Here is a 19,936-nt window from a genome sequence, read left to right on the forward strand (position 1 = left end):
CAAATTAATCCCTAAGACAAGACACACATGTTGCATTTTCCTTTATAGTTTTAACTAGAACAACAGAACATAAAAGTTAACTGGAACAACAGGACATGAAAGTACATTTATGAAAATTTAAATTTCCTGGCTTCTCAAAGCAAAGGTGAAGAAAAGATGATTGACAGCTTACCATGGAAGCTACGGCCTTGCACTTACCACAGATCGTTTTTAAGATGTAGCTGAAATGAAGCTGTTTCTTCAGAGACACAACAGCTCTCCAGGATGAGCTATTTCAGTTCAGTGGACATTCAGAAGCACCCTGAATAGCTTCTATCAGCCCATCCAGCCTAGGCTGCCTCAGCGTTCAATGCCATGCCTGCTCCAGGGCTTTAAGACAGACTCCCAGGCAAAGGGCTCCAGCCTGCACCCACCACACATAGCCACAAGGGGTCAACCTTTACATCGAATGTAATCAAGAAAAAAAATCGTCCAAAAACAAACAAACAAACGTTCATTTCATGTTTAACAAAATGTGTTCACTGCAATGTATTTTTTGAGTAAAGAGCCACAAAACTATGATTTAAAAATGCTTACATCTCTCACACACACCCAAAATGGTTAAATTTTATTCAGATTAAACCATGGATTGTGGTAGCTAAGAAGCTCCTGCTGTCTGTGAGGAATGCTATGGAACCAATCACATTGGATATCTTAGTGATACATTTGCACCAGAGACATTTGAGCCAGATGTCCTTATCCCATATCCCAGAATAAGTGTGGGAGTGCTCTGGCTTGCTTTACTTGTGCTGTGACAGAATTTTGACCAAAGCCAACTTGGAAAGGATTCTTTTACTTACAGGTTACAATCCCTTACTTGGCAAAGGCTCTGAAGAAACTCAAGACAGGAGCTTGAAGCAAAAGCCATGGAGGAGCTGGATGTAGTGACTCACATCTTCTTTAAGCACTCAAGAGACAGCAGCAGGTAGATTTGTGAGTGTGAGGCCACCTTGTTCTATGTAGTAAGCTCCAGGACAACCAGAGATATATAGTGAGACACCGACTCAAAACAAACAAACAAACAACTTGGAGGAGCACTGCTTGCTAGCTTGCTTCCAGTCTCTGTTTCTACTGCCTTTCTTACACAGTCCAGAACCCTCCTATATCAATTAGAAAGCTAAGAAAATGTCCTTCACACAAGGCCACTGGCCAATCTGATAGAGCCAAGTCCTCAGCTGAGGGTCCCCTTTCAAGAGGGGGTCAACCTGACAAGATCAGTGAGCACAGTGAGCCTCAGAAAGACTAAGGAACTCCCGTCATCAAGTATTTTAAAGCAGTAAAGACAAGAGAAAAAAATCAGTGGGAAGTGGACTTTATTTTGTCTGACATCAAAGCTGGGAGCTTTGTGAGGTTCTCCAATCCCTTTGTTTATAGATGGGGAAACTCTAGGGGAGAGGCTAAAGTGATTGTCCAAGCAGAGAGGTCCCTGGAGCTTAGATGTTAGATACAGCAGCCCTTGGATCATGACTCCATTTGATGTTGTCTCCATCCAAGCTAGTGTTTTAGTAGAGGTCACAAACTGTCCTTTCTGTCAGAACCTCGAACATCGAGGAACTATTTCAAAGCCAGCTTTTTATGAGCATGTATGAAGAGATGTGTGGATTTCAATGAATGTGTAATTTTCATGACTTCAATAAGAAAGTCCAAAATCATGATGAAATTATTTTAGATAAACTTCTATAATTTTTCACTTGATTGCTGTTGCCCCCGAGATTTAACAGTATTATTCCATCACCTCTGACTTCTGTTATTGCTGATGGAGCAGTTAAGTGTCCTGTAGACATTCAAATGTTCTGCCATTTATCTTGGCCTCTCAGACCAGCTTTGTGTCAGTGGTATCTATCATCACTTCCCAGTGGTAGATAGCATTGTATTTTATGTCATTTACACAGAAGCATTTTGTATTTCACTTTGAGATCAGAATCAAGCAGAATAATGCAGTAGTAGTTTTTAATGTTACTAATTCTCCACTCTGTCTTTTCTCCTAGCATTCTTGATAAACTTATTGCTTCTTACTGGACGTGCTGTATCTTCTAGGTTGTCTTTTGTACGTTTGGTAATGACAACTATATAGTTTCTACATATCTAACTTCACGTGCATTACTTTTCAAAATTGTGTGTAGCATGTTATTTAATCGCTTTTATTTTTTATTTAAAAAATTATTTAAGTTCTATTAATTCTCTTATTTTTAAAATTTTTATTTGTGTTTTATGACATTTTTATCTCTTCATGCAACGCTGACACCTCTGTTTGTGTCTTTATCCATTTTAAATGTCCTCATATTATGTTCCAGTTTGGTTTGCTGTTATCATTTTTACACATTATGGGGTTCTGACCCTGCACCCATTTGATGTAGTCTGTACCCTATTTCATATACTTTAAACTGAGAGATAAAGAATAAGTTATTCATAATTCTCTGAGATCCCTCAGTGGTTTTTGAATAGAAGCCCCCTCTCTTACACAAGACAAAATCTTGCAATGTAAAACATAGAGATTAATTTTCTCCCAGTTCTAAGACTGGAATTCTGAGACTAGTGCAATTGTTTAGTTTGTGTTAAGGCTCTCACCTTGGCTTACAGTGTCCCATAACTTCTGGGCTTTATCTAGCTCCAGATACAGGCACAAGATGAGATAGTGGGGTTTAGTGCTTCAGATGATGAACTGGGGAAAGTACAGATATAATTGAACATTAATAAGCTCAAGTAGATTTCCATATTATAACTTGATGTGTTATAGACCAGGATAAATTTTTTAGAGTTCTTGGCTCAAGTGTTCTTAAGTCAATAGGAAGTTAAAAACTTAATATCCAGATCCCTGCATAGACAAGGAAGTCATTTTCAATGCTGCAGAGAGGCTTCCACTCCTGTACCCACTCAGGAAAACATTGGGAAAATATTGGTTCATTTCAGACAACTCTATACCACTGAGTTAAATTTGTTATACTTAACTTAAAGGTGAATATACTAAGGGTCATTTACTTTGTATAAATAACTGCCCTGAAAGTCTTACTTCTTATGGAGAGAGACAGAAAGGAGAGAAATAAAATGAATTTGAGTGTTTAAGGAGGTGGAAAGGTTCTGGCAGAGGAAAAAGAATATGATCAAGATATATTATTTGAAAAATATTTTAAATTAAACAAAAAAGAATTGTAAACAAAACAATCCCATGGACTTGGTTTGGAAATGAGTTTGAGGATGATCTTCCTCTGGACATGTTTCTCAGGATCTGGGCCATCATGTAACTTCAGTATCAGAGCATGAACTTGTGTGTCCTATTCTATATACCCCACGGGTCCTTTCCCTGAATGTAGCAGAACCCAAGGGCATGGTAAGATATTGGTCTCAAGGTTTGATGATCAAACAATCAGACACATTATTAACCTGGATGGAACTGACATAATGAAAGGAGATTCTAAAAGAGGGTAAAATATCTAAGACTCTCCTGATTAGATTCACTAAATAAATAAATAAATAAATAAATAAATAAATAAATAATAAAATTAAGTAGCCAACTCTGATGTGAGCCATCTTTACAGAGGTCAGTGTCTTCATCTTTACTAAAACCAACAGTTGTATAGCCACAAGAAATGAATTCAGCAAATGCTAGTTGATCTTGAGAAGAGGCCTTTGAATTCCAGCTAATAATCTGAGTGCTGTAACTGATGAATGGTTTCTAGCCTGGCAGTAACTTAGGCAGGAAAGCAGAACTGAACTTCTGCTATACAGAAGCAAGAAGTCAGTGTGAGTTTCTTTACACTAGTTAGTTTAGGAGCATTTATTCACAGTTGGAAACTACTACAGCAGCCACCACCTCCCCTCATGGCTCCTACCCTCTGCCTTTGGTAGTATCAAAGGCTCACAGAGCCTGCTTTGTGTTGGGTTTAAGTTCTATTTGTTGGAAGCATCATAGAAACACTGAGGTGCTCAACAGAGAAAAAATGATAGTCTTTTCCACTCCATGTCAAAAAATGAATCATGGAGGAAAAGGAACATTTGCTAAAATATTGAGCTAGTGTTCTACCTCATCTACATGTTACTTAATCTTTGCAAACCCATCTAAAACAGTTTTCATTCCCATTATTCAGGGAGGTCACTAAAACTCAGAAAGTTTAAAGAGCTTGTCCTATCATAAAGTCAGTGGGGAGTAGAACCAGCTATTGAAATGCTGAGAAGTGCTAGATAGAATATACTGTTATTTTTATTAATTGCATATATTATAACTTGTTTTATTAATGACATGCTACAATTTATCTGCTACACAAAAGTTTTGTACGGTTTTAGGCCTGGGTTGAAATGGCTAAATTTATTAAAAAAATAAAGAAAAAAATCAGTGTTTCATAGTTCCTCAGAAAGCAACACTTACCTGCTGTCCATGGGTACTTCAGGGTGATGCCAGGACAACATTCAATTAGGACAGGTTTGTGGCAGAATGATGTGTCAGCTCTGTGAATTTCCTGTTGACATATTAATTACAAACATCTCTCTTTCTTGACAGACATTTCACAAGCCAAAAGAGGTGGGTTTATTTTTAAGAGCACATTCAAGATATATCAAGACATGTTGATTTCCTGTGGTGTGGGTTGTTCATCTTTTTATTCCCCCAATGTACTATAAAACATGGATTTTATATAGGAACACCTCCACTGTAATACAAAGAAACAAATCCAATCTTCAAACTGCCTGGAAGCCTCACATTATAGTATTATACTCCATATCCCTAACTGGCAGACAAGGCCTCTCACAACAGGCAGTGTGCATGGGAATCTATTAAGCATATATTAAGCTCATCAATCAAAGAACCAGAAGGAAAAATACACCTTGAGGAATGAGTACAGAGTTGTACTGAGGTTCTTTCGCCTTTCTGTCATTTACAGTTAACTCTGTGTATTTGCGGGGAGTATGAGCCCTATCATTTGAAATTTTAGTCTATAATCATCATGATTAATGCAAGCCAAAGAAGCAAAGAGCTAATCTACAAATAGTATCACTGTTGCCCCTGTGAAACGTATGCATAATTATTTTCAAGAGGCTCCCCTATCCATCCCTGAGCCTAACATAGGGTCTACTTAATTAAAAGGAAAACAAAAAGAGTCAGAACGACTTGGAGCCTTAGGGCTTCTTTTATTTGATTTTTTTGTTTGCATCTTTTTCTTTCTAATGAAACATTTGGTTGAAAGATTTGGTGACTTCATTCACATCTTTTTCTTCTTCAGTTCTACAAATATTGTTGAGTCATAGTCTCCTAGAGTTTTTCTCCAGTGCTTGCTCAGATTCCAGTGTACCAAACTGTTGGGGTTGGTCTGATGCTGCTGTGTATTTAAATGATAAATATTGGCCCCCAAGATTATCTTACCCTAAGAGAAGTGAATTCTCAAGTATACCAGCTTTTATTGTGCAAACTTTGCTTCCTGAGATAATTGATCAATAAAAGGCTAAATCCTGTGATTGGGAAGTAGAGAAAGGTAGAACTTGAGAATAGAGTAAAGGGTCTCTGGAGAGATTAAAATAGGGAAAAGAGGAGACCTCCATGAAAAGAAACAGACTATGAGCACATGGCCAGGAGAAACAGCAAGTAACAAGAGACATATGACTGTAATGTGAGTTAGAATACCTGCCCAGCAAAACCTGCCCAATCTAGGCTTATATTTATAAATAAAATACCAGGACTGTGTGTCTTTTATACATGCTAGATAGACTGTGTAATTCATGCTACAAATTGGTACCCAACTTTTGACAATTACAGTTCAAGCTTACATACAGCCTAACTTTTCCCTGACTTTCATCTGTGCCTACTAAGGCTGCAAGCTAGGATTCCAATTACCCACATTGGGGACCATTTATAAAATGATTATTAATATTCTGTATATATTAATTAATGCTTGAAATTAATTCAGCAGCAGTTATTCCTAAACCAGCTAGTTTCCCAAACAACCACACAGAGACCTTTTTCATATATTTTAAAACTTGGGCCTTAGCAGGTCAGATTCTCAAATAGCTCATCTAAATTAACCCAACCACCTAGGCCCATCCAGCCATATGGCTAGCTATACCTTTCAGGCCCATAGTCATGTCTGTCTCCTCTCTCACGTCTCCTGGAGAAAGGACCTTTCTCTTCCTTCTTACCAGAGTTCCTTTCTCCCTCCCAGGAAAGTATACCTTCCACTTTCTGCTCAGCTAATTGGCCATCATATTTTTATTAAAACCAATCAGAGAATGCCTTAGGTAGATAAGGAAGGACAGAGCCACAACTTTATACAGTGTACCCCAACATCAAACAGTTCCAAGCAGCGAAGAATCTGAATGTGTAGTTTTAGGGATACGAACTTCTTTTACTCTCTAAAATCTGTAGGCATGTGTGGCCATGTGCCTGACACAGATAGCTCCCAAGGTTTAATTTAGGCTCATTGTTTTGTAAGGTTTGGTACATGGCTGCTTGATTCCATGAGCTGCTCACTTCACAGTCCTAGGCAGCAGAAGGTCAGGTAGAGACTGTTGTGATGACAATAACCGAAGATGTTCAGGTAAAAGAGCTTACAAGACCAGAACTGACATAAGAGTTAATAAAGAATAAATACTGTGGACAGAACCGCAGTGGAAAAGTTTTCAAAGAGAGATGAAAATTTTGCCCCTGCAAAGGGACAAGACCCTTCTGTGCTGTTGACAGAAATTACCTGGGTGAGCCTACTGGGCCATGTAAATAGGGTTATAATTACATAAAGCAGAGTTTAAAAGTAGTAGCTCTTGCTGGCTAAAAGTAGTAGATCTTCTTATAGAGTTTGTCCTTCTGGAGAATGGCCATTTGGGTAAAGGCAATGGGACTTTCCAAGTCCCCTGATGTTTTCTGGATAAAACACTACACATGATGGGTTAGTCTCCAAGCCTCTGTTTGTTAAAGGGGTAGGGTGTGAACTTTACTTATTTGGAGCTTTTATTCCTTGTCAGTTAATGCCACATTGCTTGACATGTTTAATATATAGTTGTCCTTTCATATCCATGGAGGATAATTTTCTAGGTAGCTCTTCAGTCATCTCTAGAATACAACATAGTCTCTCATCTCCTCTAGCAAACTTTAAATTGCATCTAGCTTATTAGATTGTTTGTAATACATGTTATAGTATAAATTCTGTTGAAGTTGTGGTTAAACTGTATAGTCTATGACATGAAAAAAAGTCTGTACATATATAGTACAAACACTGTGTGTGTGTGTGTGTGTGTGTGTGTGTGTGTATGTGTGTATGAAGGTACAGGTTCACTCATGGATGAGTGTGTTGAGGCAAGAGGTCAATATTAGTTCCAGGGGTCCTCTTGTCTTACCTCCATAGCACCAGGAACACAAACTACTGTGCCTGGCTTTTTACATGAGCACTAAGAATTTCAACTCAGGTCCTCATGTTTGTGTAGCAAGCACTTAATGGCCAAAGCCATCTTCTTAGCCCTAGACACAACTTCTTAATATTCCTTATCGTCTCTTGGTTGGAATCTATGTGTACAGAGCTCATGGATATTGGGAATGAAGGCAAGCAATAACTGCACTAACTACACATTTATTGTCTCTGTGAGCAGTGCTCCAGCGTCCCTGCAGTAGAACATCTCTTTGAGAAGGCTTACTGACTGTGTGACTCATGGGCTCCTCCTCTACCTCTGCTGACTGGAATTCCCTACTCTAAGGAGAATCCAGCATAAGCATGGACGATCTTACCACAACCTTGGTGTGGTGCAGTTATAATTCTACAATATTTCTGTTATGTAAACTGTGAAAAGAGCAATCATTTAGACAGCGAGTCAGCTGTGAAAAAGCAAAGGCCTGGAAGCATATTGTGTCCACATTCTCTTTGTTGCCGTTACCAAATAGGAAAGCACATTAACCACCCATATTTAACTTCTGTCACAGGAATGCAGCCTGTCACAGCCTTTTGTGTGACTCCTGAAAAGTCCTACAGATCACAGCAAAGCCAAACTAAGCTGCGCCACTAAGGATTCTGAAAATTTCCTTTCTATGGCACCCAGAACTCTGACTTTATTCACATGGAAAGCATGTCTTTCAAAAAAATATACTAAATGTAACAACAACAACAAACTTCCACAAGGTCTTTGACCCAGAAAAACCTGTTTTGAGAAACAGAAATAGAACATGTAGGATTGGCCTCAGCAAAATTTATTTTCACATATGGAACATGGACAAAGCTGAATGATTCATTCAATAGGATATTGTAAATCAAACTTACTACCCACCTAAACAAGTCTTCCCTACAACAAGTCAGTGAAACTCCTCCTTTAATAATTGAGTAGAAGATGAGATGATGTGTCACCTTTCAAATATTTGAATATTTGAGTATTATATAGCTAGAACAAATTTCCTTTTGAGCATTGTATATACTATACAAACACATCTTTGGAAACTGCTCGGGGATGGTATTCTTTGCCTCTGTCTTAACTCTTCACTGGTTTACAGAGATTATGCAACCTCCTCCACCAAGAAGGGAGAGAGGAGGGGAGAATGTGTTTATACAGGTGTGTGTGTGTGTGTGTATGTGTGTTTATCCATGTGTGTGGAGTGTAGAGGTGAGAAGATGACATCAGATGTTCAGCTCTGTTATTCTACATTCATTCTCTTTACACAAAGTCTGTCACAGAACCTCAACCAGCAGCCAGCAAGTTGCAGCAATTGTCCTGTCTTCCCCCTTTACAGCACTGGGATCACAGGCATATATACAGCCATACTTAGGATTTTATATGGGTTCTAAAAATGTGAACAAACATCTTTATGCTTGCACTGCAAGATCTCCCACCTGCTGAGCCACCTTTGCAACCTCTATCAGTGGATTTCTTAGCTGTTATCAAGAAAATTCATTTAGACAGAATAGACCAGAGTCTGGAGAAGACTGAGTCACATGGCATGAGGCAAGTGCTGCATTTTCTTCTTTTCCTTTAACTGATGGTGAAACTGAACCTCCAGGGGAATCAACTCTCCAGAGGCTTCTTACATACTTAGTCTTGGACAGATGCACTTAGAAACTAAGGAGACCCAAATGGGCTTGTGATACCCCTGAATATTCCAGCTTGTATATCTTTATTTAAGTTGAAATAGTAAGTCTACTTCTTTTCTATATTTTACAATGTTTAACAACTTAAAAGTCTTGCTAGTTGGAGAGACATTGTCCCTGAAGACAGCCAACTCCTAGAGACAGCAAAGGACTTGGTCTTAATCACACAGCTTTTAAGTGCAGACAACCTAATGCCAAGCCCGTATTCCCCCAAACACCAAACTAACCAATGTTCACATGCAAAAACAGTATTTCCTTTGCTATAGCCCATCCCAAGATGGATTAGATGTCTAGGAAACTAGAGACCACCAGACACAACCCATTTGGCTCAGAGCTGCCTATATAGCACACAAACTCGCTCAAACCAAGCTGCTCCTCTACTTTCTGTTCCTCCAGAAAGCTCCAAAAAGGCCCTAATCTAGGCTGCTACTCATTACAGTCCTTCTGTCCTGACCAGACATGGGGCTTCCCCTTCATGAAGAAAGTGCTCCTCCTTTTGGGAGATGTAAATAATCAATCTTTCCTTGGGATGCATTGGCCTTCCACACTTACCCTCTCTGCATCACCTCCATTAACTGCCAACTTTGTCAAGACAGAAGTGAAGCACATTGCAAACACATAACTCCTCTGCTCTCTTACTGCAACATTTTGTTGGAAAATGCTATACACATTGAAGTTAATCAGAAAGGGACAAATATGTGAGCAGACTTATGAGGGGTGGAAGAAGTCCAGAACTTTAGCCCTGTGCTTTTGATCATCAAAAAGCATTTAGTTAGCCTGTAATCTTGTTCTAAGGGGATGTCCTAAAACCTGTTTGAATTAACAGATAACATGGCTTCTGAATGAAAATATAGTGCCTCAGTTAGAGGTGCCAGCCTCTCAGGATGGGGTTCCTGATCAGAGTGCAGCCTGGCTGGTGAACCCCTCCCACCTGAGAAGAGGAACCCCCTGGGGCTTTTAACCATCCTTAGGTCCTTTAAGCTTTGTCTAAGACACAGCAGGCCCTCTGCTGGAAGCAACAATAAGTTGGATGCATGTACTGTAGAGAAACTATTGCTCACCAGTCATAGACACTGCATTCTCTGTGTGGCTATGGTTCTTAAAACTTCCCTGTGTAAAGAACTTTTTGTGGAAATTTGTGTAAATATCAAGGTCTATGTTCCGCTATAAGACATTTGTATTTGGGTGATTAAGCTCCAAATATTGAAACCTTTAAAAAGCAGAATTGAGAACAATGTTATCAAGGCCCAGCACAAACACTATAAAATATGAATCTCCATCCCATCTACCAAGATGACACCACAAGAGCATGCATATCTACAGGAGGCTGGTTATCTACAGAAAAACATGGCCTTCAGAAACAGTTTGGTTTAGAGAACAGAGGAGTGGCATTAGCAGTATTAATCCACAGCAACCCTCCCCCTGCTAAAAGGCCTTGGGTAAGTTGTCATTTTCGTCGTTTTTGTCATTGTCATCATCATCGTCATCACCATCATCATCATCAATCTGTTCCAAACTTATTTACTGGGGTCTATTTTTTTAGAGCTTCCAAGTGATCAGGCTTCAAAGTACATGAGGGTAAGAATGAAAAAGAAAAATCCTGGTGGTATAGTCTTCATTACAGCAGAACGGATCCCTTTCAACAAGCAAGGAGAGTTTGGTGATTTGTCAAAATGTTTTGTTAAAGAAAGAAAACAATACACAAAAATGAAGTCCTGCTTGTGGTCAAAAGAGACAGGAAGTTGCACCCTCACAGGCCTGAAAACTAAGGTCTGAGCAAGCGCGCAGTGCAACTGAAAAAGCTCTTTGAGAAAGCAACAGCATGATAATCACAAAGAAAAACACCCTTAGTGCTGTCTTCTCTTTTAAATTGAATGCAATAGAACTGCTTTGAAATTCGTCTCTTTTTTACTCTCTTAATATCAAATAGAGCTCAGATGCCTTATGGGCATATCCCCATTTCGACAAGTGATTCGACTTCTCTAATGCTCTGACAGTCTTCATAAGTCTGACAATCCTCCATAAGTCTGGAATCGCTCCGGATTGTTGTGTCTACAAACTTGACACACAGATTCGGATTCGTTCCTCTTCAGATCATTTTTAAGGATGTGAACTAAAGTCCAGCAAAAAGCCTTAGCTCTGTCCTGACTTCTTAACCAGAAAGCCCTCTTCTATTACATCCCTATGACAGACCTCAACTTCTAAAACAATAAGACATGAAATAGTGTCTGATTAGCAACTTTACAATGTTTCCTAGAAGCCAAGGGAGACAGCTGATTCCCAGAACGCCTATCAGGAACCTAGTCTGAGCCAAATAAAACTTTTAGCTTTCCCACTCCACTGATTGGATTCCCCAGGTTGCATCTCTGGACTTCTTTTCTCCCATTGGTCAAATATGGAGTTAAGGTTTCCCCTTGATTCCATGAAGCATGTAATCTACCTCTGTGCCTGAAAGGGACATCCGAAGAGGACCCCCACTCAAGTCCCAATCAGCGCTCACCCAAGGAGACACGAGAGACCAACTTGATGCAATTAGCAAAAGGCAGTTTACTGGCGAGGGGTCCTCGGGTCGAAACACATCCCACGCAGGGGATAGAATCGACCCAGACCCCTGAAAGCTCAGGGATTTTATAGGAAGGGGGGAAAGTGGGAAATTCTGGCGCGGTTACATATAATTGGATATTTCAAACATCAGCAATTTGCATAAGCAATCATTTTGGCAGGCAGGATGACTATTTCAGACCTCCCAAGGAAGGGAGAAAAACACCAGGTGGCCCATTTCTCACTTGGGCATGTTTGTGCTTGTCAAGGCATGTCGTCCTTGGCTGTCTCCACATTTTTGGTCACTCTGTTCCTGGAGAGGCCTGATATTTTTATTATGGCTATTCTCAACAAGTTGTTGGTGGTCTTTGCTGAGTTGTTTTTAATTTTTATTCCTACATTCCCTACTCTTTTTGTTTTCAAATTATTTTAATCTTAAAAATCACAGGTTAACATCTTCGGGTTCATCCCCTAAAATCTCATGTTTCTGTCTTAACACCAGTAGCTGGACGGTATCTATTCTGGACTTAACAAAAGCTAATATTTTATTTATTATACACGGTCCAAAACTAGGAGTAAAAGAATTATTATTATGGGACCAGCTATGGCGGAGAGCAGGGTCATCAGCCAAGGCGAATGGGCAAACCAAGACTCGAACCAACCTTGTTGAGTCTTTCTTTCCTTCTGTCTTTTATCTAAGTTTACTCATAGAATCTTTAATCACTCCTGAGTGGTCTACATAAAAACAGCATTCTTCTTTCAGGGCAACACATAACCCTCCTTCTCTGAGAAACAAAAAGTCTAATCCTCTTCTATTCTGCAAAACAACCTCAGAGAGGGAGGTTAATGATTCTTCCAGTTTTGATACTGACTGTTCTAGTGCTCTTAAATCTACATCAATGGCGGCCCTCAATTCATGAAAGTAGTGTGGGGTTTGGATCAGTGAAGCTATACCTGTTTCAACTCCTGTAGCTATTCCAAGTCCCAATATGACAGCCAGGGTCAGGGAAGTGGGCTCTCTACGGAATGGTCTAGGATGTGACTTGAATTCACATTCAAGGGTGCCTGTAGGATGATAGTATACTCGGGGGACTAACTGAACAAGCACACAATAATCTTTGGTCTCATCAAAAACAGCAGTGGAAATGCACAGAGATAATCCAGACCCACAAGCCCACCATTTATCTATTTCTGGTACTAAATATTTATTCTCAGAAGTCTTTGGACTCCTAAGGATCTTATTGCATAAATGTCTATAGGCGGCTGGGGGGGGCTTCCCAAGCAAAGAAACTTGAAACTTGGCTATTCTCAACAAGTTGTTGGTGGTCTTTGCTGAGTTGTTTTTAATTTTTATTCCCACATTCCCTACTCTTTTTGTTTTCAAATTATTTTAATCTTAAAATCACAGGTTAACATCTTCGGGTTCATCCCCTAAAATCTCATGTTTCTGTCTTAACACCAGTAGCTGGACGGTATCTATTCTGGACTTAACAAAAGCTAATATTTTATTTATTATACACGGTCCAAAACTAGGAGTAAAAGAATTATTATTATGGGACCAGCTATGGCGGAGAGTAATAGTTCCTTGTCCTGAAACTTCAGGGAGAGTAAGTCTATTCTTACTGTTCCATGCACAGGCCTCATGGCTGGTGGTAGTGTTAAAAGTCCCTGTTGTAGCGATGCCTTCATAATAGGGGGGCCCTGAAGAAAGCCAGAGCCAGCAAGACTTAGTCATCTCAGGTCGTGAGCCATTTAACACAGTAAAAGCCCCTTGAATTAAATTCAACAGTCTTTGTCCAGTGCTTGGAATGAATGTAGTGGTAAAAGGGGAGCCAGGGTATTCAGCGAGAAAAACCCCTTCTGTGGGTGGCACAGGAGCTATCGGACCATCATGTGGAAGCAGTCTCTGTTCGGGTAACACTCGGTTGGGGCCTATCAGTTGGGCAGGAAGGCCTTCTATCTTCAAGCGAATGAGGAGGATAGATCCTGCCCCTCCTCCATACTTATAAAAGACTAGGCCCCATTTCATGCCATTAAGCTACCTAGAAAAGTCAGTTGTCTTATCCTTTTCAGTAAATTCTACCTTTATGACATCTACATCAACCAGGGAGCATGGTTTATCCTTGTACAGTTCTATTTCCACAAATCTGCTTGGCCCTGGATTAGCGAAGGAAAAAACCACTCTGTCTTGGGTGGATGACCTATCCCACCTCCAATCTCCATCATTCGAGGTAATGCAACTCCACTTTCTACAAAAGAATTCTTGGGAGCCTCCACAATGCATGCCTCTATCAGTATCAGGACAGCTGTAAAACTCAAACCTGAGTACCATATTGGGAAGAGTACCTGCGGCTACATGGTTGATCTGTTGGAAACAGAAGTACAAGGTTGGCCACCAAGTACCTAGAGGGGCAATTTGTTGTGCACTGTTTATAACAGTTCCAGTTCCTACAGCTATAATTTTCCAGGTAAGTTGTTGGGGGACATGGGGATTACTCCCCATCACCTGAAGGGTGCCTATTACGTAGGCACAGCTTAAGAGGATTATCAGTCCGTTCTACAGTCCACCCATCTTGTCAGGAGTCCTGGGGTGCTCTTTTCACGTGTGAAGCATGAACCCAGGTGGGGATCCCGTCCACCTTAACGGCAGTCGGGGTAGTTAACAGTACCAGGTAGGGTCCTTTCCACAGTGGCTCAAGATTCCCCACTCGATGTCTCCATATTAAAACAGCGTCTCCAACTTTAAACTTGTTAGGAACAGCAGTGTCTCCAGAAGCATAGGTGTCCTTCAGTGGCTCCCAGACTTCTTTTCTGACTAGCTCTAGAGCTTTCAGGTGGGCTAGGAGAGAAGATGATGGGATAGAGCCATCATCAGGGTGGGCACAGCTCTCTAGGGTTTCATATATTGGAGGAGGAGATCCAAACATGATCTCAAAGGGGGTCAACCCCAAAGGTCCTGGTGTGTTCTTCACCCAGAACAAGGCAAGAGGGAGAAAGGCTGTCCAGTCACCCCCGCCGGTCTCTAAGGTCAATTTTGTCAAGGTCTCTTTTATAGTTCTATTCATTCTCTCTACCTGCCCTGAACTCTGGAGTTGTCTGGCCAATCCCTGGCTTACCTGGGTAATGAAGGCAGGCCAGTTGTCCGACCCAATTACCTTAGGTACTCCAAACCTGGGTAGAATCTCTTCCAGTATCTTCTTGGCCACCATGCTGGCCGTTTCTTTCTTGGTGGGGAATGCCTCAACCCACCCTGAAAAGTGTCTATAAAAGCCACCAGGTATTTATTTCCATATAGGGCAGGCCTAACCTCGGTGAAGTCAACCTCCCAATACGTCCCAGGTCAATCTCCCCTTAGCCACTTTCCTTCCAGGCCTCGGCTGGATCTGGCATTAGTGAAGGCACATGCCTTACATCTTCTTACTATGTCTGTAGCCATCTGTCACAGTCTTGGAATATGATAAGGAGATTTACTAGCTAATTTTATCATCTTTTTTGGCCCCAAATGGGTGAGCTGATGTATACCAGTCAGGTAGTCCAGTGTCTCCTCTCTGGAGAGGACACCTCTTACCTTTTCAACATTTTTTTCAGGGGCCCGTGCCCCGCCTTGCCCGGCAGGATCATGGGTCCATGTGCAGCTTCTTTTGCCATATAATCTGCCATTTGGTTCCCTCTTTCTATAGGGCCAGTCCCTTTCTGCTGTCCTAGACAGTGTATGATAGCCACTTTGTGGGCCAAATGGATAGCCTCTAATAAATTGAGAATCTCTTCTTTGTTTTTAATATCTTTACCAGCAGATGTCAGCAGTCCACATTGTCTATAAATTGCCCCATGGACATGGGCTGTGGCAAAAGCATTCCGGCTGTCACTGTAAATGTTAATAGTTTTTCCTTCTGTCAGCCTTAGAGCTTGAGTCAAAGCAACAAATTCTGATTTCTGGGCCGATGTCCCTTCTGGTAAGCTGCTGGCCCATATGACAGTCTTTCCATCCACTACCACTGCCCCAGCCCTGCGCTTACCTTCTACCACAAAGCTGCTTCCATCAGTGAACCAGGCCGGTGCTCCTGGCCATGACTGGTCAGTCAGGTCAGGCCGGATCCCCACCTCTTCAGCCAATATCTCTTCACATCAATGTACTGGGGTCTCATTAGTCTCAGGCAGCAGGGTGGCAGGATTAAGGATAGCGGGAGGGGCAAAAGTTACCTGTTCAGTCAACAACAAGCTCTGATAGTGAGTTATCCGGGCGTTGGTCATCCACCGATCTGGCTGATGTCTGATAATGCTTTCTAGGGCATGGGGGGCCACCACAGTCATATTTTGGCCCAGGGTTAGCTTATCAGCATCTTTCACCAGCACAGCCATTGCTGCTATCGCTCACAGGCAGGAGGGCCACCCACTGGCCACTGGGTCCAACTTTTTAGATAGATAAGTTACCGGGCGTCTCCACAGCCCAAGGTCTGAGTCAGGACTCCTCTACCAATTTCCTTCTGCTCATCAATGTATAAGGAAAATGGCTTAGTCAAATCAGGCAAGGCTAGAGCGGGTGTTTGTAGCAGGGCCTTTTTCAGGGTGTCAAAGGCCTTCTGATGGTCCTTGGTCCAGATGAATTCCCCTTTCTCTTTGGTGAGAGGATACAGTGGGGCAGCTAAAGTAGCAAACCCCAGTATCCACAGTATACAGAACCCTGCTGTCCCCAGGAATTCTCTCACCTGGCGGGGGGCTGGTTGAGGTTAGGATCTGCATCACAGTCTGCTTTCTGGCATACATCAGCCATCTCTGTCCATCTCTCAGGATGTATCCCAAATAAGTCACTTCTGTCCAGCACAGCAGTTCCTTTTTAACAGAAACCCGATACCCCAACTCACCCAACTCGGCCAGGATCTTCTGGGTCCCATGTTGGCATTCTTCACGGGTTTCTGTAGCCAATAAGAGGTCATCTACATATTGTAGAAGGGTCACCTGGGGATTCTTGGTGCGGAAGGTGGCGAGGTCTCGATGTAAAGCCTCATCGAACAGGGAGTTTTTTAATCCCTGAGGCAGTCTCGTCCATGTTAGCTGTCCGACTTTTCCACTCTCCAGGTCCCACCATTCAAAAGCGAACAAAGGCTGGCTATTAGGATGTAATCTTAGGCAGAAAAGGGCATCTTTTAAATCTGGGACGGTATACCAGGTCCGCTCAGGTGGCAATGTACTAAGCAAGTTATAGGGATTTGGTACTGTAGGGTGGATATCTTGTACCCTCTTATTAACTTCCCTAAGGTTTTGGACTGGACGATAATCACTAGTCCCTGGTTTTCTCACTGGCAACAAAGGAGTGTTCCATGGGGACCTGAGGGGACTAAGACTCCCTGTTGTATCAGTCTCTCAATGTGGGGCCTTATGCCCTCTCTTGCTTCCTTACTCATGGGGTATTGTCGAACTCCAATAGGTGTGGCTCCAGACTTGAGTTCAATGACTACAGGGGAGGCTTGTATTGCCATCCCCATCCTCCCTGTTTCGGCCCACGATTGGGGATCGAGTTAACCAGCCCTGTAGCCCTTCAGGGGGCTTTTTTGTCTCTTGGTATAGCCGGTATTCCTCTCCTAATTGGAGAGACAGTATGAAGGCTTGGGGTGTCTCTGCCCCCCCTCCCAGGATAATTCTGGTCCAGAGGGGGTAAAAGTAATTTGGGCCTTTAGTTTTGTCAACAAGTCCCTGCCCAACAAGGGTGTAGGGCACTCTGGAATTACCAAAAATGAGTGGGACACTTAGCTCTTCCCAAGGTCTACCTTCCGGGAGGTAGTCCAAGGGTACTGTTTTTGTCCTGTGGCCCCAATTACCAGAGTTCGTTTGTTCTTTACTTTTCCCAGAGGCTTTTTTAGTACTGAGTATTCTGCTCCTGTATCAACTAAGAAGTCCATGGAGGTCCCCTCAACTCTCAAAGTTACCCTAGGCTCGGGGAGGGGGGCCAAGCCCCTTCCCCTCTAATCTTTGTCCTCATCTTCCAAGGAAAGTACTCTCGCCCCTGGCTTTCTAGGATATTCTCAAGCTCAATGGTCCTTCTCCTTGCAGTATACACACTGGTCTTTTTCTATTGGTGGCCGGTCCATCTTCCTGGGTCTCCTTGGCCCCTGCCTTTGTTTGTCACCCAGGTTCCCTAGCTGTCTAACCTTGGCTCTCCTCTCTTCCCCTACTACTGCGGCCAGTATTTGTGTCAAATTCTTTTCCTGCCTCTTTTCCCTTCTATCTTCATCTTCTCTTTTTTCTTTCTTTTCCCTTTCCTTCTTCTCTTCGTCTGTCTCTCTCTTATGATAAACTTTCTCTGCCTCTTTTACTATATCTCTAATAGTACAATCCTGTAACCCCTCAATACATTGTAGTTTCTTTCTAATATCTGGGGCAGACTGCCCAATGAAGGTTATGATTACAGAAGCTCGCTGTCCTTCTGACATGGGGTCAAAAGGGGTGTATCTCCTATAGGCCTCCATGAGTCTTTCTAAGAACACTGAGGGGGGGTTCATCTGCTCCCTGCAGGACCTCTCTTACCTTAGCCAAATTGGTGGGCCTTCTCACAGCCCCTCTGAGACCCGCCACCAGAGAGAGCCTGGCCATACATGGATAGCCTTTCCCTACCTTCCACCATGTGGTGATCCCAGTTGGGACGAGTCAGTGGAAATCTCTGGTTAATTACAGCCTCATCTAGGGTCAGGTGCCCCTCATCATCTCGGATATTTTTCCGAGCTTCAGAGACTATCATCTCTTTCTCTTCAGTAGTAAATAGGGTCTGTAGGAGCTGTTGGCAATCATCCCAGTAGGTTGATGGGAAAACATCAGGGACTCTACCAATCCTGTAAGTCCGGCAGGATCCTGAGGAAAGGAGAGATGGTTAGCCTTCCAATTATAAAGGTCAGAGGAAAAGAAGGGCCAATATTGTAGTAGCTGTAATTGATTTGGGTTAGTCGGAAGGGGACCAATGGCCCTGAGAGGCAGGGCCACTGTGGAGTCAGGATCTGAGACAGAAATAGCTCCTCTCCTGCTCCTCGTCCCCGCCAAGGGCCCACTGCCAATTGTCTCCATGACGGGGGCAAGGGGCACAGAAGGCGCTGGCATTGGCTGGGGTTGGGGGGTACCAGTGGAGGTGGATAAGGTGGGGGTATGGGACAAGCCATTCTGCAGGAGGAGGGGGCCACTCAGGGGGTTCCTCAATCTCGGGGTATATCTTAGGAGGGGACTTTGGCTGAGCGTTGGTCTCTTCATCTTTCTGCAGTTTCAATTTCTTCTCCACCGCTTCTCCCTGAATAGTCAGGACTCGGGAGCTGGGCCAATGAGAGACCCATGGCTTTACCCATGGGGGTGGGTAGCGGGCTAAATCTTCCCACAGAATAATGTAGGGCTGCTGGTCTGGATGCAATCCCGATCCCTCCTGAAACACAGTTGCCTTAATGGCTCGGATGGTAGACAAATTAAATGTGCCCTCAGGGGGCCATCCCTTGATAAAGGTAGGCCACTCTGCAGAGCAAAATGTCTGCCACCATCCCTTCTTAACAGTCTCTGACAAATCTTGTCCTCTAGCCCTAACATCGGCCCAATGGTCTAAAGTCAGGGATAATGGTGTCATCACAGTTTGTCCCATTTCAAAACTTAACAGACTTACAACAAAAATGCAAACACAAAAGACAGACGCAATCAGACACACTCGTCCACATCTGGTTTTATAGAACCAACCAAATGTGACCTCCGTTGGGGAAGGATTCCACGTCTTCACCCCAAGCAGGAGCACTCCATCTCCTTCATTGTGAAACAGGGCAGTCGGGCTTCCCTGACTCCTTTCTGCCCTTGGAGAGTCCTCCAGGGCTGCAGCCTGCAGGCCTTAGCACGTCTGCCTCCGCAGCCACTGAGTCCTTACGTTCTACAGTGGCAGCTGCTCAGAAACTGAAACCAAAACACAGAGACAGCAAGAACAGCGGCTACGCACTCAGACACATAACACTCATACAGACCTACCACCAAGGGGTCTTTGGGTGTCCTGGGTGGTTGTGCAAATCCCGGACAAGCCCCCACATGAAAGGGATCCCCGAAGAGGACCCACACTCAAGTCCCGATCAGCATGCACCCAAGGAGACACGAGAGACCAACTTGATGCAATTAGCAAAAGGCAGTTTACTGGCGAGGGGCCCTTGGGTTGAAACACATCCTATGTAGGGGATAGAATCAACCCAGACCCCCAAAAGCTCGGGGCTTTTATAGGAAGAGGCGCTGGGGGGGGGAGTGGGAAATTCTGGCGCGGTTACATATAATTGGTATTTCAAAAATCAGCAATTTGTGTAAGCAGTCGT

The 19,936-nt window shown here is 42.8% G+C and overlaps 1 pseudogene; it reads right to left on the reverse strand.

The window, feature by feature from the left end:
- Positions 1 to 14,780: 14,780 nt before the first annotated feature.
- Positions 14,781 to 19,233, reverse strand: LOC114622694 (annotated as a pseudogene).
- Positions 19,234 to 19,936: the final 703 nt, after the last annotated feature.

Source organism: Grammomys surdaster, unplaced genomic scaffold (assembly GCF_004785775.1).
Source record: "Grammomys surdaster isolate TR1022 unplaced genomic scaffold, NIH_TR_1.0 64, whole genome shotgun sequence".
NCBI lineage: Eukaryota > Metazoa > Chordata > Mammalia > Rodentia > Muridae > Grammomys > Grammomys surdaster.